Source organism: Hirundo rustica, chromosome 2, assembly GCF_015227805.2.
Source record: "Hirundo rustica isolate bHirRus1 chromosome 2, bHirRus1.pri.v3, whole genome shotgun sequence".
NCBI classification, from domain to species: domain Eukaryota; kingdom Metazoa; phylum Chordata; class Aves; order Passeriformes; family Hirundinidae; genus Hirundo; species Hirundo rustica.
Window position 1 is genome coordinate 2,628,199 of NC_053451.1, and position 18,097 is coordinate 2,646,295.

General features: G+C 37.1%; 1 long non-coding RNA gene across 1 annotated transcript; it reads right to left on the reverse strand.

Moving 5' to 3' along the window:
* Window positions 1-11,010: 11,010 nt before the first annotated feature.
* LOC120749117 (uncharacterized) lies at window positions 11,011-17,894 on the reverse strand. Its single transcript, XR_005699538.1, has 3 exons — window positions 17,850-17,894; window positions 15,733-15,909; window positions 11,011-11,120 (listed from the first exon to the last, which is right to left on the reverse strand). It is a non-coding gene; the product is annotated as an uncharacterized LOC120749117 (long non-coding RNA).
* Between the last annotated feature and the right edge of the window lie 203 nt (window positions 17,895-18,097).

Below are 18,097 nucleotides of genomic sequence, written 5' to 3' on the forward strand. Positions count from 1 at the left end.
CTTTATGCAGCAATTTCCACTGTTGTCCAATATCCACGATGGATCTCTTCACAGCAGCCATGAAATATTTTAGAGAAATTGTAACTTAGTGGAGAACATGAGATACACATCTAATCAGAACTTTCTGAATGTAAATCATATTCATGCAACGCAGACAGATTTTATTGCTGGGAGAAGTCAATAACACTAACGAGGAAGAATTCATTCTGTCAAACTTGTAGTATTTTTAATGTGCCCAGTCTTTGCTGGGTGCTCTTAGGCTGCCTTTTTAATTTAGATTTCCAGACACATCTAAACCACATCCTGGATGCAAACCCTACCACAGCTATATGTAATTTGAAATCAGAAAAATCCCTCACAACCATAAAGGGCTACAAGGAGATCTTTCTTTCACTTCCTTTCAATACTATTGACAACCGAGTAAGTCTCAGCAAATGTGGTTTAGTCAATAATTCCTGCTGGCATTACTGGTATGATTTAGAAGAGAGAGCAAGTCACCTACCAGACATAATAACTGTGTTGGGAAGGATGCTATTTGTCACACTGGGCTTTGCCTGCCTGCACAGCGGGAGATGAGAAGGCAGCCTGCCTGACTTCGGGGATTTTTACCTCCCTTTTTCTGATTTTTCTAAATCTAGTTCTACTGAAGGCAGTGAAAACACTCTGCTCTTTACATAGTCTTCACTCATGTAACTTTTCACAATTGCCTATTTTATTTCTGTATCTAAGACTTCATTCAGGAATCCCAGCAAATATTGTAAAATCCCTAGAATTTGGAGTCATGTTTAAGGGAAACCCTCCAGCGTCTCAAAAGCCTTCGAAGTCTGTAATTAGTATCTGAATAACCTGAAGCAAACATCTCAGAAGGAGATTTTTGAAAATCTGGATCAGGACAAGGCTCAAAAATTGTAAGCCTGTGTTAAGGCTAATATCAAGACTTTGTTATTTACTCCCCTCCACAGTCTTCCCTGCTGGCTTGGTGTGGATTAACTTCTGAAGGCTGGCATAAAAATCCACAGCTTCACCTCATGGAGAGTTAATTTTTTTTATATCTCTAGGATAATTTTAAATTAGAATTCTGAACTCTGTACTCAAAGTCTTTTCTCCCATTTCTGGTTTAATGTTCCAAATCAACCACCAAGAAATCACCACAAACTCTTGCTTTGGTGAATCATCATTTATCACCTTGATGCTGGAATATAGGATGGGATGAGATAAACAATGGATGAGCTGCCACCTTTCTACAGCTGAATGCCAGTAAGATGGAGAATTTCCTGCCTCAAGGTCTCAGCATTAGCTAAAAAAGAAATTGCCTTTAAAGTCACAGAGGAGTTAGAGCAGTATAAACAGTGAGGCTGCCAATTCATTGCTCTAGACTTCTGTCAGGAATCTGAGTGAGCTTGGTACTTGATTTTGACGTGCGTGTTTATTTTACACCACAAGGTTTGCTTTTTCCAATCATACTTCTCCTCAGGGTTTATTTGCTTTTGCCAATACTAACAAAACTATTTGTGTGGTACCTGCTGAAATATTATTGAAGACATCTAGTAAGTCATTCTACACCCTCTTCTTAACATATTTTTAACTCTACTGCATAAACAGTTAACTAATTCCTGCAGTAACTGCCTTCCAAATCCCAAGTCACTTAAGCACTCTCTGATTATGTGTTTGCTGGATGTCACTTGTTAAATTCTGTTTTCTCAACATTATTTGAGCAAAATGCTCTGGCTATCAGAACCTAATAGGGGTGTTTCACGTACTGCAGTCATCCTACACTTGTCTGGGCCTTTCATCCTTCTGGCACTGCTTTTTCTTGTCAAAATGTTGGTTGAATGCAATCATTTGCTAAACATTTCATTTGGTAATCACTTTTTTGGGGTGGGTGTTTGAGGGGATTCGTAATTGGCCACTAACTTTAAAACTGAGGGCTCCTGAGGTGGACACACAGGATGTTGTTTCGGTTTGATACAGCAGAAAGACCAGTTCAGTGCAGAGTCTCTGCATGTTCTTTCTGCTTCAGGGTACTCCAAATTTACCAGATCTCCAAAGTAATCTCATTTTGAGCTTAGTATCCTTAACAGTTTATACTCTCTCTGCTTTCTTTTCTTCTGGCTATTGTTGATCAGTGCTGAAAATGCCTGTAGACCCTTGTGTGCTTCAGTGTCCTTCTGACACAACTGTTATTATGCATTGTGTTTTCTAGGGACAGATTTCACACAGGATTGGTGAATCAATGTTTTCTGCCAAATTTCATGAGTGTTTGGAAAAGTGACAGTATTAACTGAAAAAACCTGCTGGTAGTTCAAGCCTGTTCATGTAAACAGGGGCACTTTTTGTTTCCAGCCATGTATTCCAGTCATTTTGTGGTGGGATTTTAGTTCCTGGCTGCTTGAAAGCTCTTACTCCGAATATCAGGTTAAGTCTTTCTTCAGGAAGAATGTTAGTCCCATTCCAGGTGAAAATATTAATCCGAAAGAGACTAGCAGAAGTTATCTCCCTCCTCAAAAAGACTCCTTTTGATTTTTTTATTTGGGAGGAATCTTGGAGAAAGGAGAATAGGTAACTTTTCCCTTGTGGTGAAATGTTCCCAGGAAAATGAAATAGGTGAGGAGATACAAAATTTTTCATCACTAGTCTTCTACAGGGATTTCCAAATCTTTGTATTTGCATTCCAGGATCACCTGCTTAGAGGACAAGTACAGGTTTATACAATATTTCAGGCTTAAGTGATTTACGGCTGCATGATACAAAACTGTACGTGCAATTCACTTGAGTGAGTGAAAACGGAGTCTAAGCCAATAAACAGACTTCTGCTGTAAGACTGTGCTGTTTTTTCTTTTTCTTCTTCTTTTTTTTTTTTTTTTTTTTTTGTTCTCTTTGATAAAATATTTAAATTCACATTTGAAAGCATCAGTAGAGTGTTTATTGTGAGGAGCCCCGACCTTCACACAAGAATATTTTATTGAGAGTCTGTGTAAATACTGCTGTATCTCCTTTGCTGCAAGGGTGAATTCTCATCTGTTAGGATCTGATGTGCAGCTCCAATGGGTTTTTTCCTGTCCTCTGCAGTTCTAGGAAGAAGGAATCACATCTGGGATGAGCCCAGAACATCCTTTTTAACCTGCTTTGGCTCTGATGACCTGATGCTTGGCCTCTGCCCTCCAGCTGAGTTGACTTTCTTGCAGTGAGCTGCAACATTTAAATCCAAGCCACCTGGTCAGAATATTTCAATATTTAGCACTGAAAAGCTATTTCTAGTTCAGGCCAGGCTTCTAATTTAAAGTAGCCCTGCTGGTCTTGATGGGACATGGAAAACATTGAAGACCTGCATCAATCCAGGCAGTCCAGATATCAACAAGGAGGTTCCAGCCAGAACTCAGGATAATTAAGCCGTGTACTTAGTTGGTGGTGGTTTATTTTCTTTTCTCTTGCCAATACCTGAGCTCGATGTCTTCAATTTATCCATGTAAGGACACATTTGCTGCAGTCATGCTGCTGACTGTGGTGTAGACATAGCCTGTGTCTCATTTTGCATGGGAAATAGACGAGTTTTCCTGGCATAAATAGGATGAAAACTAATGGCTACATCTACTTTTCTTCATTATCTTCATCATTCTGCTGCTGATCTTAGGTAACATGTCAGCATTTAGTCATAAACATCTCTGTAAAAAATGTGTGCTGACAAACTTCACATTACACTGCAAGTACACATCAGATTTCTGAGTGGGTTTTTTTGTTTCATTTTGTTTTTTTCCACGACTTCAGGATTTTTTCTGTGGGTGACACTACTTACTGATCCCTACTCTTACTTTTTTCCAATTTTATTAATTGCCCCTTGCTTTAGAAGTAAATCAATCTGCACAGATTTATTTTGGGTATAAATAGTGGGGGTGTCTGGTAAAGAAAGCGACTGTTTGTGAACTCGTGAGCTCAAAAGGAAAAAACCATGGAGCTAGTATTTTGGCAATTTTATTTGATGGAAATAAATGTGAATACTAGTTTTACTAAGAAAAAAGGAAGATCATAAGACTTGTTTGTATGAAATCCCCATTTGTGGATAAATTTTCAAAAATTTGATCCTTTTTAATTAAGCTGCAACTTGGCAATTGAAGGGGAAAAAATGGTTTGGACTAAATTGATTAAAAGCATAGAAAGGGTTCTTATGGAATTTTCCCCGAATTTAAACCTCTTGATGTATTTGAGTCAAGTCATTATGTGCCACATTCACAATTTATACCAGCTGACTTTAAGGGTACTTCATTAGTGTAATGCCAGTGAGAATTTTCCACTTACTGAAAACCTAATGAATGCAGAAGATTTAACAACCTCTGAATCCCCATTAATCTAAAACATGAAGAATCAAAAATAACAATGAAATTTTCACTTATAATGCAATTTATCATGTTAGTGAACACATAGGCTAGAATCATTACATCTTTTTTTTGATATCTTGGGAACAGTTAATGAAGAAAATTTATGTGTAATGTATTCCTTGCAGTAAGTAATCATCAGTTACTGCACACCTACTGGAATTCATCCTAAAAACAACAGCAAATTTATCTAAAATAAAAACTAATTCTTCAATACCTCAGTCCTTCAGATGAGCTTGAATAAAATTTTGCTCTGTAGAGGCAGTGTGTCTTTTTTATACAATGCCTGAAGTAAATTGTCCTTCTGTAAAATGTGAATGGATTCAGAGTTTTTGTCTTATTGCTGGGTCTAGTAATAAATTGTTTGTTAATGGGAGCAGTTGGAAGACTTCTCAAACTGAAATTCTTAAGTTGTAAATTAATTTTTTTAACATTTCTAGATAAATGATCTGATTGTTGTCTCCTACTTTTTATCCTTGGGTGACTCCAGTGCTGCTGCTATGGTTTTTATGCCGTCCAAAGCATGACTTGGCTCAGTGGGAAGCTGAAGACCTAAAGTTTAAATAATTAGCACTTAGTTGAACATTATTTGGGGATCAGTTATAGTAATATTTTTAACCTTTATATCCAATTAATTAAAACTCTATTAAGAGCCACCATGACTGCAGGAGTGGTAGTCCTGTTATGGTATGGATCTGCATCCAGCTTTAAAGCCAAGTTTGAAATCAATTCCAGTCTGCAACTTTTTTAGCAGTCAGACTGAGTTAAGATGGTTGAATAAACCCACAAATGTCAGTAAGTAATGACAGCTTACCGTAATTTCTAAAAAAAAAAAAAAAAAAAAAAAATCCTAATATTGCCAAAAAGGAAATTCATGTGCTGTGGACACAGAAATCACAGAAATTTGTGTACTCTTCTAAAAGCCTCTAAAGTTTCTGTGCAGCTCTTACACTACAGCTCCATGAATATGTTAATTGACTTTTTCATTAACATAAATCTTTATGTATTATGATGTCAAATGACTGAAGGTTTCAGCACAAAAACTTTTAAGCATTTTGGAAGGAGAGTGATTTAAAAAGAGATGACAGAGATGGGAATCTCAGCCTCCAGTCTATGCTCCATTAATCTTAGGCAGTAAAATAATATAAATATAGTGACAGGGAGAGCCAAATTTGGATTTCAGTTCCATGGAAGAATACTGAGAGTGTCTTCTGTCATAAGCTAAGCTAAAATGTTGAAAATTTTGAGTCTTAACTATGTAGAGTACTGCATTGGTTTCCAATTTGTAGCATTACTGATTACATATATATATATATATACACACACACACACACACACATTATATATGTGCACACACTTCTAAAAACAAGTAGATTTTAGGGAGTGATTCAGCTGTCAAATCACACTGATCTGACATTTCTATAGCAGTATTCAGGTGCTGCTCTGGAAGTGTGGAGCCCTCAACAATATGTGCCGTCCCAATATACATCTTGAACACCGTGGGAGGATCTGAAACAGCATTAAATGCATTTATTTAGGCAGCTGAATACCATTGTTGTAATCATATGCATAATACACTCACCATTTCTATGACTTTCCTTTTGTATCTCGTGGAGAGAATAAATTTTCATATTGTAAAATTAATTCTATGAAGAACTTAATGAGGTAGAGCATTTAATTATTTAACTCAGTTGCTTTCACTTCACTTGCTATAGAAAATTTCTTAATTTTTAGTAGCTCTTTGTAATGTCTTAGATATTTCCAGTGGCAGAAAGGATACCAAGTTAGGTGGTTTAAATTGCTGGGAATGTTATTACAAACAGTTCAAGAAATTAAATTCAGACCCCTTGAGAAAAAGTCATGCTTAACTGTTTTCAGATATCATTTTTAGTGCTGTGGAAATGATACTCTGCACTGAGCAGGTAAGACACACAGACATTTAGTTTCAAATAGGCAGGAAAATGAGGATGCTTGTGAAGAAAACTAACACTGAAAATTAGTAAAGTAATTAAAATGCAGTAAGTGAAAAAGATCTAGCAGAGCTGTGGTCCTACAAAGAAGCAAATGCAATAAACCATGATTAACCCCAAGGAAGAAGAAAATCACAACTGGTTCTCCCCTGCAAGGAAGCGAAATACTGACAGAAAAAGGTGTGACAGCGAGGCCAAGTCAGCAGTTATCAGCCACGAAACAGGGTATTCTTAAAATTTTGGGTACCAGTTTCCCCAGTTTTCATAGTTAAAGCATTAGAATTAGAATGGAGTAAATGCAGAGCAGGTAATTGTATGGGTATGTGTAATTGCTGTCTTTTTCACATGGAGAACACATTGTGATAATGTTTTTGTTGAGCATTACTGACAGAAGCTGAGGCAGACAAAGCCTATAAATTTTCCATGCAAATAGAGGCTCTCATGAATCAGCCCAGTGTCCTGTTTGCTAGTGTAGGGGAAATACAGTATGGGAGACATAGGAAATCAATGCAACTGCAACACCTTAAACACTCTGAGATTCTAAAGGTCACACTAGTCTGGCTTTTCTGCATTCCCTTCTGCTACAGACGTCCCTGATGAGGTTGTCTTAAAAAAAAGAAAATAATTCCTTAAACTTATACAATTTTGATTTTGTAATGCTGCAATTTATGGCAGCTCAACAAATAGCATTTATTCTGAAATAAGTGATGCGATTATTATTGCAAAGAGAGATCTTAGTATGGGCAAGGGTATTTAGAAAGGAAAATCATGTTGTTCTAGAAAAGAGAGCATAAGAAATGTGATGTTAGCTTCTAGTTCACATTTGAGACTGGTTCCATAATGGAAAATCACAGAAACATTGGCTGGAAGGGACCTGTGGAGGTCCAACCATATGCTCAATGCAGGACTGTCATCAATGGGTAGATGAGCTCAGCTGTGGCTTTGTCTAGCTGGGGCTCAAAAACATCTGAGGTGGTTGCAACATCTTTCTGGACAGAAAAATGAAGAAAAAAGTTTGCCCATAAATCAAGCTGAGCCAGCTTATGAGCTGCTCCTCATCAGCCATTTCTTTGTGCAGAGCTGAGAGAACATGGACAGTTAAACGTGGTTTATTCTGTTTAATTTTTCACAGATATGCAGATCCATATTATGTTGCTGGAGAGCTGCATTATTTCAACACAGCTCCACCTCTCCACTGGGTGATTTATACACAGCAGCACAAGGCACTGTCAACAAGCCACAGGTACAATTTGGATGAGTAGGGGAAATTCTGGTAGAGAGTAATCCTTTATGCACTAAACTGCTATTTTTCAAAAGGGAATTTTTTCATACACAGCTATGGGCTGCACAGAGTATGTGTCAATATACAGGAGAGAAATGTGCCCATTTCCTCAACAAATGAGACTTGACTTGTGCCTTTCATCTGGAGAAAAGACCTGAAGGAGCCGAGTACAGCAGGGTTTGTTCCATATTGCAGCACTGCTGGATCACTTCCCTCTTTCTCGGTTATCTGGGTGGGTGAACACGTGCTGAGAGTGCAGCACTAAGATTTCAGTGATTGATGCTGCTGGGAAAAAGCAAAAAGTGTCAGTTTTTTCCATGCCTGGTGCAAAATAGATGCAGCATGGGTGCCTCCACAGAAATCTCTTGAGGGCTTTAAAAATGGGGTTGTGAGGGATAGAATAGGAACACAAATGCTGCAAATATAGCAGATATTTTTCAATCATGTGATTGTTTTTCTCTCTTGGCTTAAGTCCTTGTTTCTATTTGCTGTTTCTGAATGCTGTGGGATTTTGTTGCAGAACAGGAGAGTTCATTTAAATGGTGGGTAATATTTCTAAATAGTCGACTAGAGGTTTTAAGAGCTACATGGATGCTGATTTCACATCATTCTTAGGAGATGTGTGCAGTATAAAGGTGAAGCAGTGTTCCCACGAGAGTAAAGCAGAGTTGTTGAATCAAATTGATAAAGCGGAGGTTTCCTGTTCTGCGTACTTTGTCTTGCTTTACTTTTGTGGACTTGGAAAAATACTTATCCACGTGTGGATTCTGATGTTCACTAGAACAGAATTTTCCACTAGAACATTAATTTTCACTAGAACATCTAATTTCCATAGGATTAGGATGATACGCAAAGCAGAAAGAGACCAAATTATCACCAAAGAATACAAATTCCCAACCTGGGGCTTCTGTGCCATCACATCTCGCAAACACTACCAAGCAAACCATAGTAATATTTAGCAGTACTCACCCTAACCAGTCTTGCTAAATTCTGGATAAAACAATCACCATGAAGCTATTTGTAAGTTTTCTCACATTTCTAAGTTTGTCAGTGCTCTCAAGACAATTGTAAGAGGCCAGGAGAATTACTGAGCTATTGATGATATTAACATTAACAACCACCACAATAAACAACAAATTAAAAAATCCTCCATGTCTGTGGAGAATAAAAAATATTAATTCTGCTTTCTTTGGCATTTCTGTAATGTTCTTGACTACCACAGGACAAATAAAAATGAGAATGCTCTACCTTGTGGTAGTCAAGCCATCCTCAGCCCAAGGATGGAAAAAGTACAGCAGTTTTGAACTATATTTGGGGTTTTTTAATAGCAAACATTCAAGTCATAAGTGTATTTTGGAATTCTGTTTTCAGTATTTCTGGAGTTGCCCATTTACAGTCCAAGTTATCCCTTGGTGTTTACAAAAAGAAGGGAAATTATGTAAATGTGAGGGTATTCTCCAACTGCTTACTGACTGAAATATTTTTTTTAAAAATGTATTTCATGTAGTTAAAGCTGGTGTCATTTTTACAGAATTGCTACTCTACACGAGTTTGAAAGTTGTAATCTATCACTGGAGTGATATTCCCAAACTGCTTCATATTTGTCTTTGTTAACAGGATTTTATAGAAGTGAATACTTAGAGCTCAGCCTTGCGTTTGCTTCAGGTTGGACTAAAAGTCTCACATGAAAGGAACTGGATCTTATGTTTTTTGGGAAAAAGGAATGCATGTTTTTGCTTCATCTGGTTGCACTTAAGTTCATTAAGCTGAAAATGAAATCTGTCAAAGAGAGTAATGTGTAGCTTTGTTTATTTGTCTTTTTCCCAAAAATGCCTGTAGCAGGAGTTTGTGTTCATCCGCAACCCTCTCCAAACTGGGGTTTCTCTACAAAAGTGTACAGAAGTTGTGGCTTTTCTTTCTTAGTTTTAGTTCTTAAGATTTTGCAGTGGTCTCTGTTTGAATAGCTGAATAGCAAAGCAGAAAGTCAGCCCTTCGTAGCATGTAATCAAGCTTTTTATATGCTGAGCATTTTTCATTAGTATAGGGGGAAAATTTGCTTCCTTTGTGTGGTGTTTTGACAGTGAATACAGTGAATACACTTCTTTCATTATTCCAGGTAGAATTTTGGGGAGCCAACACTTTGAACAGAGATTTGCCTTTCGTTGCAATGGATATGGATGAAGTATAACAGAAAATTAGAGGTGATCTCCAATGCAAGGCACGTAACAAAGATCACATTTTCATTGCACATCCTTGCAGAAGTCTGTGTGTGACAATTTCTGACAATCAGTGCAAATCAAGCACCGTGCACCACGCTGAGCCTGGAATCAGCATTCACCACACAGCCCTCAGGAGAGAAATAGGTGGTGATGGTGGGGATGGAAACTGATGTGGATGCAAACTTTGAAAAGTAGAAAAATAGATCCCCTGACGACAAAATCACACCTGGTGTTAAAGCCTAGCCTCTCATTAAGTAATGATTATTGCCTGCTGAGTATAAAAATAGCCAACACAAATAGCAGAGCTTAGCAGTGCTAATTTAATAGTTGACTGTGCTTACGGGTGTTCAGTGGAGCAGAGAGAATAATCTGCTGAGAGTTGTCTATTGAGTGATTTTAGCCCCTCTTTTCTACTTCTGGAATAACCACAAACAGATCACAATTTCCTGGAGTTCATTTCTTCGAATAACTTTTATTAACAACTTTTCCCAGATACAATTGACTGAGTTGATTGATCATGAATATTCTCAATTCAAACCGCTGTGTATGCTTGTGGTTAATCAGATAAGTCACATTTCATCATTTTTGTTGACTGGCTGGATAAATTCACAACAGCTTTCAGGGAGCTGAACCCAGCCATGTGTTAAAGGAAGCAAATGTACAAATCTCCACATATATCTAAAGTATATTTACCAAAACACATTAGCATTAGTTATATTCAACTTTAGTAGAAAAAGGTCTTCACAGAGTGCATGAATTAAGAGTAGAATGAGACCTGCAACTTTGCACTTTATGAAAATTCATATTTTGCTATTGCAGATATGTATTCTAGTGGGTAATGTGTATGCTATATTTCCTTCACAATTTAAGGTGAAATAAGGCTCATCCACTGCCTTTTCAATGGTGGAAGGAAATGTCATTCTGGAAAGACATAGAAGATTCCTAAATATTGTCTCTTTAATATGGGAAATAGTAACCAGCCGATGCCACCAAAATACAGCACAGTCTAGGACTGTACAGATCACTCTAATGCCCTCATGTGATTTATGTATGGTCTGTATCACAGAGAAGTATAGCTTTTTAATATTTATTTTTCAGTGTTTGAGTCAATGGGGAAGTCTGGGAGGTGTTATCCTGTTGCAACTCCAAAGTACCTCAATCATATTTAGCTTGAATTATAATTACTGTTGAATTTCCTCTCTTGTAGCTGCTACTTCAGAGCTCATCAGATTCTATGAGCCTACAGGTTATCCCATGGTCAGGCATTCATCTGTGGCTGCTGGAAAAAATAAAGATGAAATAAGAAGTGAAAATAATCTTAGAGCATAGCTGGCATTGATTGTCTCATTTAGTTTTTTTCCAAATCCTTCTACATCTGGAAGTTGCTTGTGATTTTTCCTCACAAAAACCAGGAGTCAAATTAGCAACAGTTTGGAAACAATAAATGAAAAGTACGCTTGAAAAAAGAAACTATCAGAATTTAAATGCTAATTTGTAAAACTGGAAATTTTCATTCTGAAATGAAGCTAAACATCTTTTCCTGAGAGTGACTTTTTAATTGATAACGTTTATTTATGCTTTTCTCCATTTGCTTTCCCTTCTTTCTTTTAAAATGAAAAAAAAAAAAATAAAATAGATAAAACATTACAAAAGAGCAGATGCATTTTCTGATCCAGTTTTCTGAGGAGGTAACCATCAGCCCAGCAGGAAAGAACAAGCATGAGGAGATTTTTCTGCTGGTTTCAAGTTTTTCACGAGTCTTTCTCCCAAATCCAGGAAACCACAGCTCTACACCTCTGAGGTGAGGAAGCATAAGAAAGAGTACCATCAAATGGGTAATTGGGACAGAAATTGAATTTTTATACCAAGAGGTGCTAAAAATTTTCATCATTTGTGATTCACTGACAAGTACCTGCAGTCCACACTGTCTAATCCCAAACTACTTTTATTTGTGTGTTCAGACTTGAACATAACATTTATTTGGCTGCAGAACTAAATATTTACCCCAAATCAGACCTTCAGCTCCAATTATAGCAAGTGTGCTTTTTAAACACATCTAATCAGGGCCTTCATTGCTTGGAGATTTAGTACATCAGCTTTATCTTGTTTATTTGGGCAACTGATATGGTTTTCAAAATATGGATAACAAGGCATGGACACAGCTGACTGTGCTGTAGCAGAAATGGAGGAATCCTCAGATTTTTTTTGTGTCAAAGACACTGTTTGACATAAATAATATTATTCTGAGTTAAATAACAACAGTCAGAGTTACTGTATGGTCTAAAATATAACCAGAAGTGTGGGAAAGCCTCTGTCTCAGTGAGCTCAGTTACAGTAATTTTTTTTTTTTCCAGATATCCTCCAGTAGTTCCCATCTGGGTCTCCTTCAGCCAAAGCTGTTGGGAACTTGAGGGATGAACTGAAAACTGCTCTCTTCACTCCTATCCACCTTAACTGGAAATGATTCAAAGCTGTTTTATTCAGTGAAACTTGCTCTCTCTTTTACCCCTAGGAGGAGCATGTTTTCTAAGGATGGGTGTTGGATGATATCACTTATTTCTTGGGTTTGGAGAGACTTTTCTTTTGTTTACGTAGCTTTCCTTTAAAGCAGAAACACAGCCAGGCCTAGGTAGGAGCCTTTCTAAGTGAGTTCTGCAGAGGCAGATTATTTGGTACAACTGCTCCTGACTGGGTTTTTTCCCTGCCTTGCTCTTCTTTCCTTCTCCCTTATACACTCCTAAAACAAGTCTCTCCTTCACAGGTACTAAATTAACTTTACTCAGTGAAGTCCCAGCTTGTACCCGTCTCAGCTTTGTCTTGGCTCTTTTGACTTACATTTACCTCTGAATCTGTTGTGTTTATTTAAAAACCAGAACAAACGTGCCTGACTTCCTGAACTGCACCTGTTGCCTTTATAGAGATTTTACTTCTGTCTTCAAATCTGTCAAAGCAGTGGATTTATCCAGCACAATTTGTGTCTCATTCATGTACTCCTTCCTCAGGAAGATAGCATCAAGGTTAGAGACACATCTTTAAAACTTAATTACGAGTATCAGGAGGAAGACAGAGTGATCCTGCCTTTCATCTTGCCAAACCATAGGTAAGCTGTGATATATGACAAATACTGAAGCCAGAGATGACACACAGCTCACTGAGGAAGATTTAAACACTGCAGGGTGATGTAAACACAAATGACTGTTTTCTAGAACCACAGGGGTGATTTATGAGATCTGTGATTTCTAAAATAAGAAATGAGAATGTTTCATGGAAAGCTGTCTTCCCTCCTCTAAATGAGTGACAAATGGAACAAACCAGAGAGGTCCCCTGTCACCACAGGTATGGGCTTGCCTGAACTTTTGCTCTGTGAACATTTAAAAAATTTCCCAAACCCCTTCAATATTCTCTTACAGTGCTTTATGTTACACTAGTTATATCACTACTGTTTAATTTCCCTGCTCTGAACTCATTGGTAAAGCTCTAAAACAGTTCTTCATTATATTTTCTAATTATTTGTGTAGATAGCTGCTGTTATTTGGCTCAAAATTTAATTTCAGTATATGTGGAGGAATAACATTAATAACAACTTTTTTTTTTTTAAGTTATAAAATTTCTAGATTGGTTCTAATTGAATTAGGGGAAAAAAATCAAAACTAGAGCTTTGACTCATTTTACTTGATCTGAAATGATCAGTTCATCCTGCTAGGTAAATTTTCTATAATTTGACCTCGAGTGAAAGAGCTTACATTCCTGATAGAAACTAATTGTACGTGTGGTGTTCAAACCATAGTGTTGAAATTAAATTAGTACTGCACAGGAGGGGATCATACAAGGAAAAACACACTGCCTTAATGGGCTATAAACCTGAGTGAAGCACTGTTTTCAAACCAATGAAATAGCTATAAAGTCATTTTTGCTCTTTACGATTCAAATATACCCCTGAAAGTTGTAATTTATCCCTTAAATACAAAAAACCATAGAGAGGGAAAAACTGCATGTTTCAGTAACATGACAATAAGCCCTCAGTTAAGGTTTTTACCTAATATTTATGCTGAGAGTTGAAATGAAAAGTTTTCTATATATTCTTTGAAGGGAAGTCAGGTTTCATTATATTAGTACAAGTCTTTGGGCTGTGATTCTCTTTTTTAGGAGCACGTGTTTTAAATTAATGCAGTTTCCATCTCCCTTTTTTTGCAGCACATTTCACTTCCAGTATGCACAGTGATCTGATCTCAGCTTGTTTGCTCTGAGGATAGTGTAAGTTTTGCCAATGACTTTGACAAAGAAAAGCACTTTGCCCAGTAATTGCTTGTAATATGCAGATATAACTATCTATAGTAATACGTGCTGCATTTCAAAAATGGAAGGAACAAGAAATGTAAAGCCATAATACGAAAGAATTCTGGGGCTTCACTACGCCCCCTTTTATGCTGGCGAGCTTTTACGCTGGCAATGTACAGCACTCTTGAAATGGTGCAATTATGAATTTGGGTCACTTCAAGGTTGCTTTACACAATGTAAAGAAGCCTTTGCCTACCAGGGGAGTGGTCTTTGGGTATTGTCTTCAAACTTTTTTCTTCTGTAAAGAACAATATGATATTGAAGAGTGCTCCAGGAAAAGAAACACAGCACAGAAGTCCTTGCGGCAGTGAGTCTGTTCCTGCATCTGGCTGGGATGGTCTGTGATGGTGTGCAGTGAGTACCATCACCACATCCCACAGTGTTTGAGATGGGTATCATCCTGGACAGTGCTCAAAGTCAACTGGAAACAAGCACTGGCTGAGATGTTCACAAACAACTGGCAGGAGTTTGTAAACTGAAATTATTGTTTGTTAAACCCCATCGCTGAGTATGAAAGCCTTCACTAGTTTAGATTTGGGACTAAGAACCTAAACTGATATGCTCTTTGACTTTTCCTTCCTCTTTTGGAAATATTCTTCAGCAGAAGGTGATGAAGCTTCATCAATGAAAGCCTGTGAAGCTTCTGAAAACAAATTATCTGTGCAGAGTGAAGGTAGCTTTCTAGAAATGCTGAAATTCAGTCATTTCTGCTATGCTGCTTTCAAAGACTTTTAGAAAAACAAAAACATTACACCTGCTGCCACTCCTGGGATACACATTTAGTGAGGATTCACACCCCACACACCCACTTAAAGCCACATTTCTGAATCTACTTGTTAAGTGAAAAGGCTCTGCTTTTATTTTACTAAATTTCTGTCATCAGAGATAGACTTGTAAGTGTAAAATCAAGCTGAAGAGAAGAAAAACAAACTTCCTGTCTTGGGATTTTGTATAGTTTAGTGAAGGAGGGAATCTGCTCACCACTGAATAGTTTGGATGCCCTTTTTTCCTTTACCCAGGTAAAATTAATTTGTTTTCTGAGAGTAAAAACGCATACAAAGTAAATGAAGGCACTTATGGCATGACTTAAGATATCCACATTCGCTTACAGCCATTTTTTTTAATAAATAAAGCAAATCAGGAACTCTTCTACTCTATAGTGCAATTTTGGTGTTGCAAATATATCTAAGAAAGAATTTTGAATAAGCTTTGTTTATCAAAAAAGTCTGATCTTGCAAATTCTTGTGAATGAACAATCATCTGATCCTCTTGGGTTTTTGTAGCTGAGTAACCTGAGTAAAAAAGGCTGTACCAGCCTTAAAAAATATTGTTTTTTAACTGTATGCATTCCCATTCCTTTGGTTTTTATAGCTGAGGGGATTTGTACAGAGATTTTGTTGAAAACAGTAAAATATTTACTATTAACATACAGCGTCTAACAGAAAAAATGTTACTGAAGTACAAACTGTACCGGTTCACACCTCTGGACTCTCATTTCTGATTTCTTGTCAACAGAACAAAATGGATTTGGCATCTTTATTTACTGTTCATACCTCTGAAACTGCTGCTGTGGCTCTTTCCAGCAGGCACTGGAGTTATGCTCCAGTGAAATTAAAGGAATTTCATTTGCTTCTATCTTTGGCAACTGAACAAGGGAGTTGAAAAGAGGAAGTCTTTGCCAATTGTCTCCCAGCTCAGTTGTGAGACAAGGTAGTGTCTGTGAGGTGCATCTGTGGAACAGGAAATGATTGAATAGATTACATTTGTCTGCATCAGAGAAAAAGCAAACAACAATTTTTCAAAAATTTCATAAAATTACACAGGACCTACTGGACAAAAATTCAATTCCATTTCTGTGTTGTAACTGTCACTTTAGAGTGGAAGGGCTGCTTTTTAGCAGTGACTAATAACTATACAAGACAAATTCAGCAAACATAATGATATTTCTCTGTTGTTATTTCTCTAAAAGCAAGGCCTAGTTTTTTAAATTACAGATGCAGAAGCATTGCTGTCAGTAACCAAATCATTAACATCAAAAGCCACATTTTGAAAAGCCAGAAAAATCATGCATTCTTTGTTTCAAGCAGGATTTCTTAACTTTCACACTGCTGTAAACTGTTGTTAACTCCAGCGGGATCTGAACGTATATTTTTGCTGTTGGTTCCTGTTCCAGAGTGTTTGAAGTGAACTGTGATCAGTGTTCATGTTGAGAGGAAAGTTGGCTGGAAGTGAGGATGTGACTGAACCACTGTATTTTCAGTTGGGTTTTTTCCATAGAAAGTACTGGAAGTATGTAATATTTAATTACATATAAGAAATGTTTTCAGTTTTTCATCAGACAAGGACTACTGTGAAACCATTTAGGGGCTTGAAAAATAAGATTGGCAATTTGCAAAAAATATCTTTCAAGAAGCATTTGGAAAAACCCCAATCCTATTCCTTAAAAAACAAATGGACTCCAAATATTGGGTTTGATGCAAATTGACAAATCACTTCAGCTGATCTGAGCATGAATATTGGTGTGGACAAACAGCTTGGCTGGATAAAAATGAAAATGTGCATATTTTCAATTTATAATGAGATCTAGAGAATACAGATACCCTCCAGACTGAAGTGCACGAGATGAAATCTGAAACACATTTATGGAAAAATGCAAATATTTTGCGCATGAATTATAATGTGGCTGCAACCCTGTTGTTTATAGCTGAGAAGGAAGACACACGATATACCCAAAGTGAAAACACTTGTGAGTTAATGGCACAAAGTTTTTCTTCATTCTGCAAAAACATTACATACATCCTGACAGTCCCTGAGTTTCCAGTCCATGCCCAGAGCCATTGGTCCAATTCAGGTTTTGCTGATCTGTTTCACCATGAGCAAGGGCCATGCAAAAAGTCCTTTCCAACAAAGGTTTCCATTGTAGGGCTTCAGCCCAAGAGTAATAAATTGCAGCACCAAAATTCATGTGCATTATTGGTGACGATGTTAGGAGGATCAAATAAATTCTGTATGAATTTAAAAGTGGGATTGATGCCGCAGAGAATTCGAGCCCTGTTATTTTACACAGTTAATTTTGAATTAGTTAAAACTTAAGGGTGGTAGCACTTTCTCAGAGACCCCTAAATATCAATGCACAAAGAGAGGTTTTCTCCTTTTTGTCCAAATGGTGCTTTTGGCTAGAAATCTTAAAAAGAACAGCTCTACACTTTTACGATAGTATTTAGATTTTTTTTTTTTTTACTTATGATCTGAGGGTAATCTGACACCTAGATTGGCTTCACACTTTTCTATGGGCAATGTGTGACAAGAGAGGAAACTGAGATGGGAGCATTATCTAAATTATATGAGGAAAAGCTGCAAGACATCCTAATAAACCACACTTATCCACGTCAGAGCAGTAGCATTTATAATTGGCACAATGTTAACTCAGAGTGTAACTCAGCACATATTTTGCCTCTTTTCTAGAAGGAACAGAAAATCCTCACCAGTATTAATTTAGTTATAGCACATTATGAACTTTTACGCAGGGAAACATGGCCAGAACTTGGTGAGAGTCCTCAAAAGGGAAGTATTCATGACAGTTCCAATTCTTTTTTTATATAATCCCATTATGTGAAAGTGAGAGATTGCTGGAAACATTTTCCCTTAAAGAGGAAAAAATTGTACTCACTTTCCCTTGCAGATGGGAGGTATCAGGGAAGCAGCTTTAACCACAGAAAGAGAATAGTTTTGCTGCAAGGAGTAATATAAATCAGATGCATCTTCAAAATTAATTCCATTTTTTTTTTTTTTTTTTTTTTTTTTTTTTTTTTTTTTTTTTTTTGCCACTAGTTTCAGAATCTAGGGAAAATAACACATGAATAAATGAAAATGTGGCTGCTTTCTACCTTAGGGACATGGAATGGATTAATTTAATTT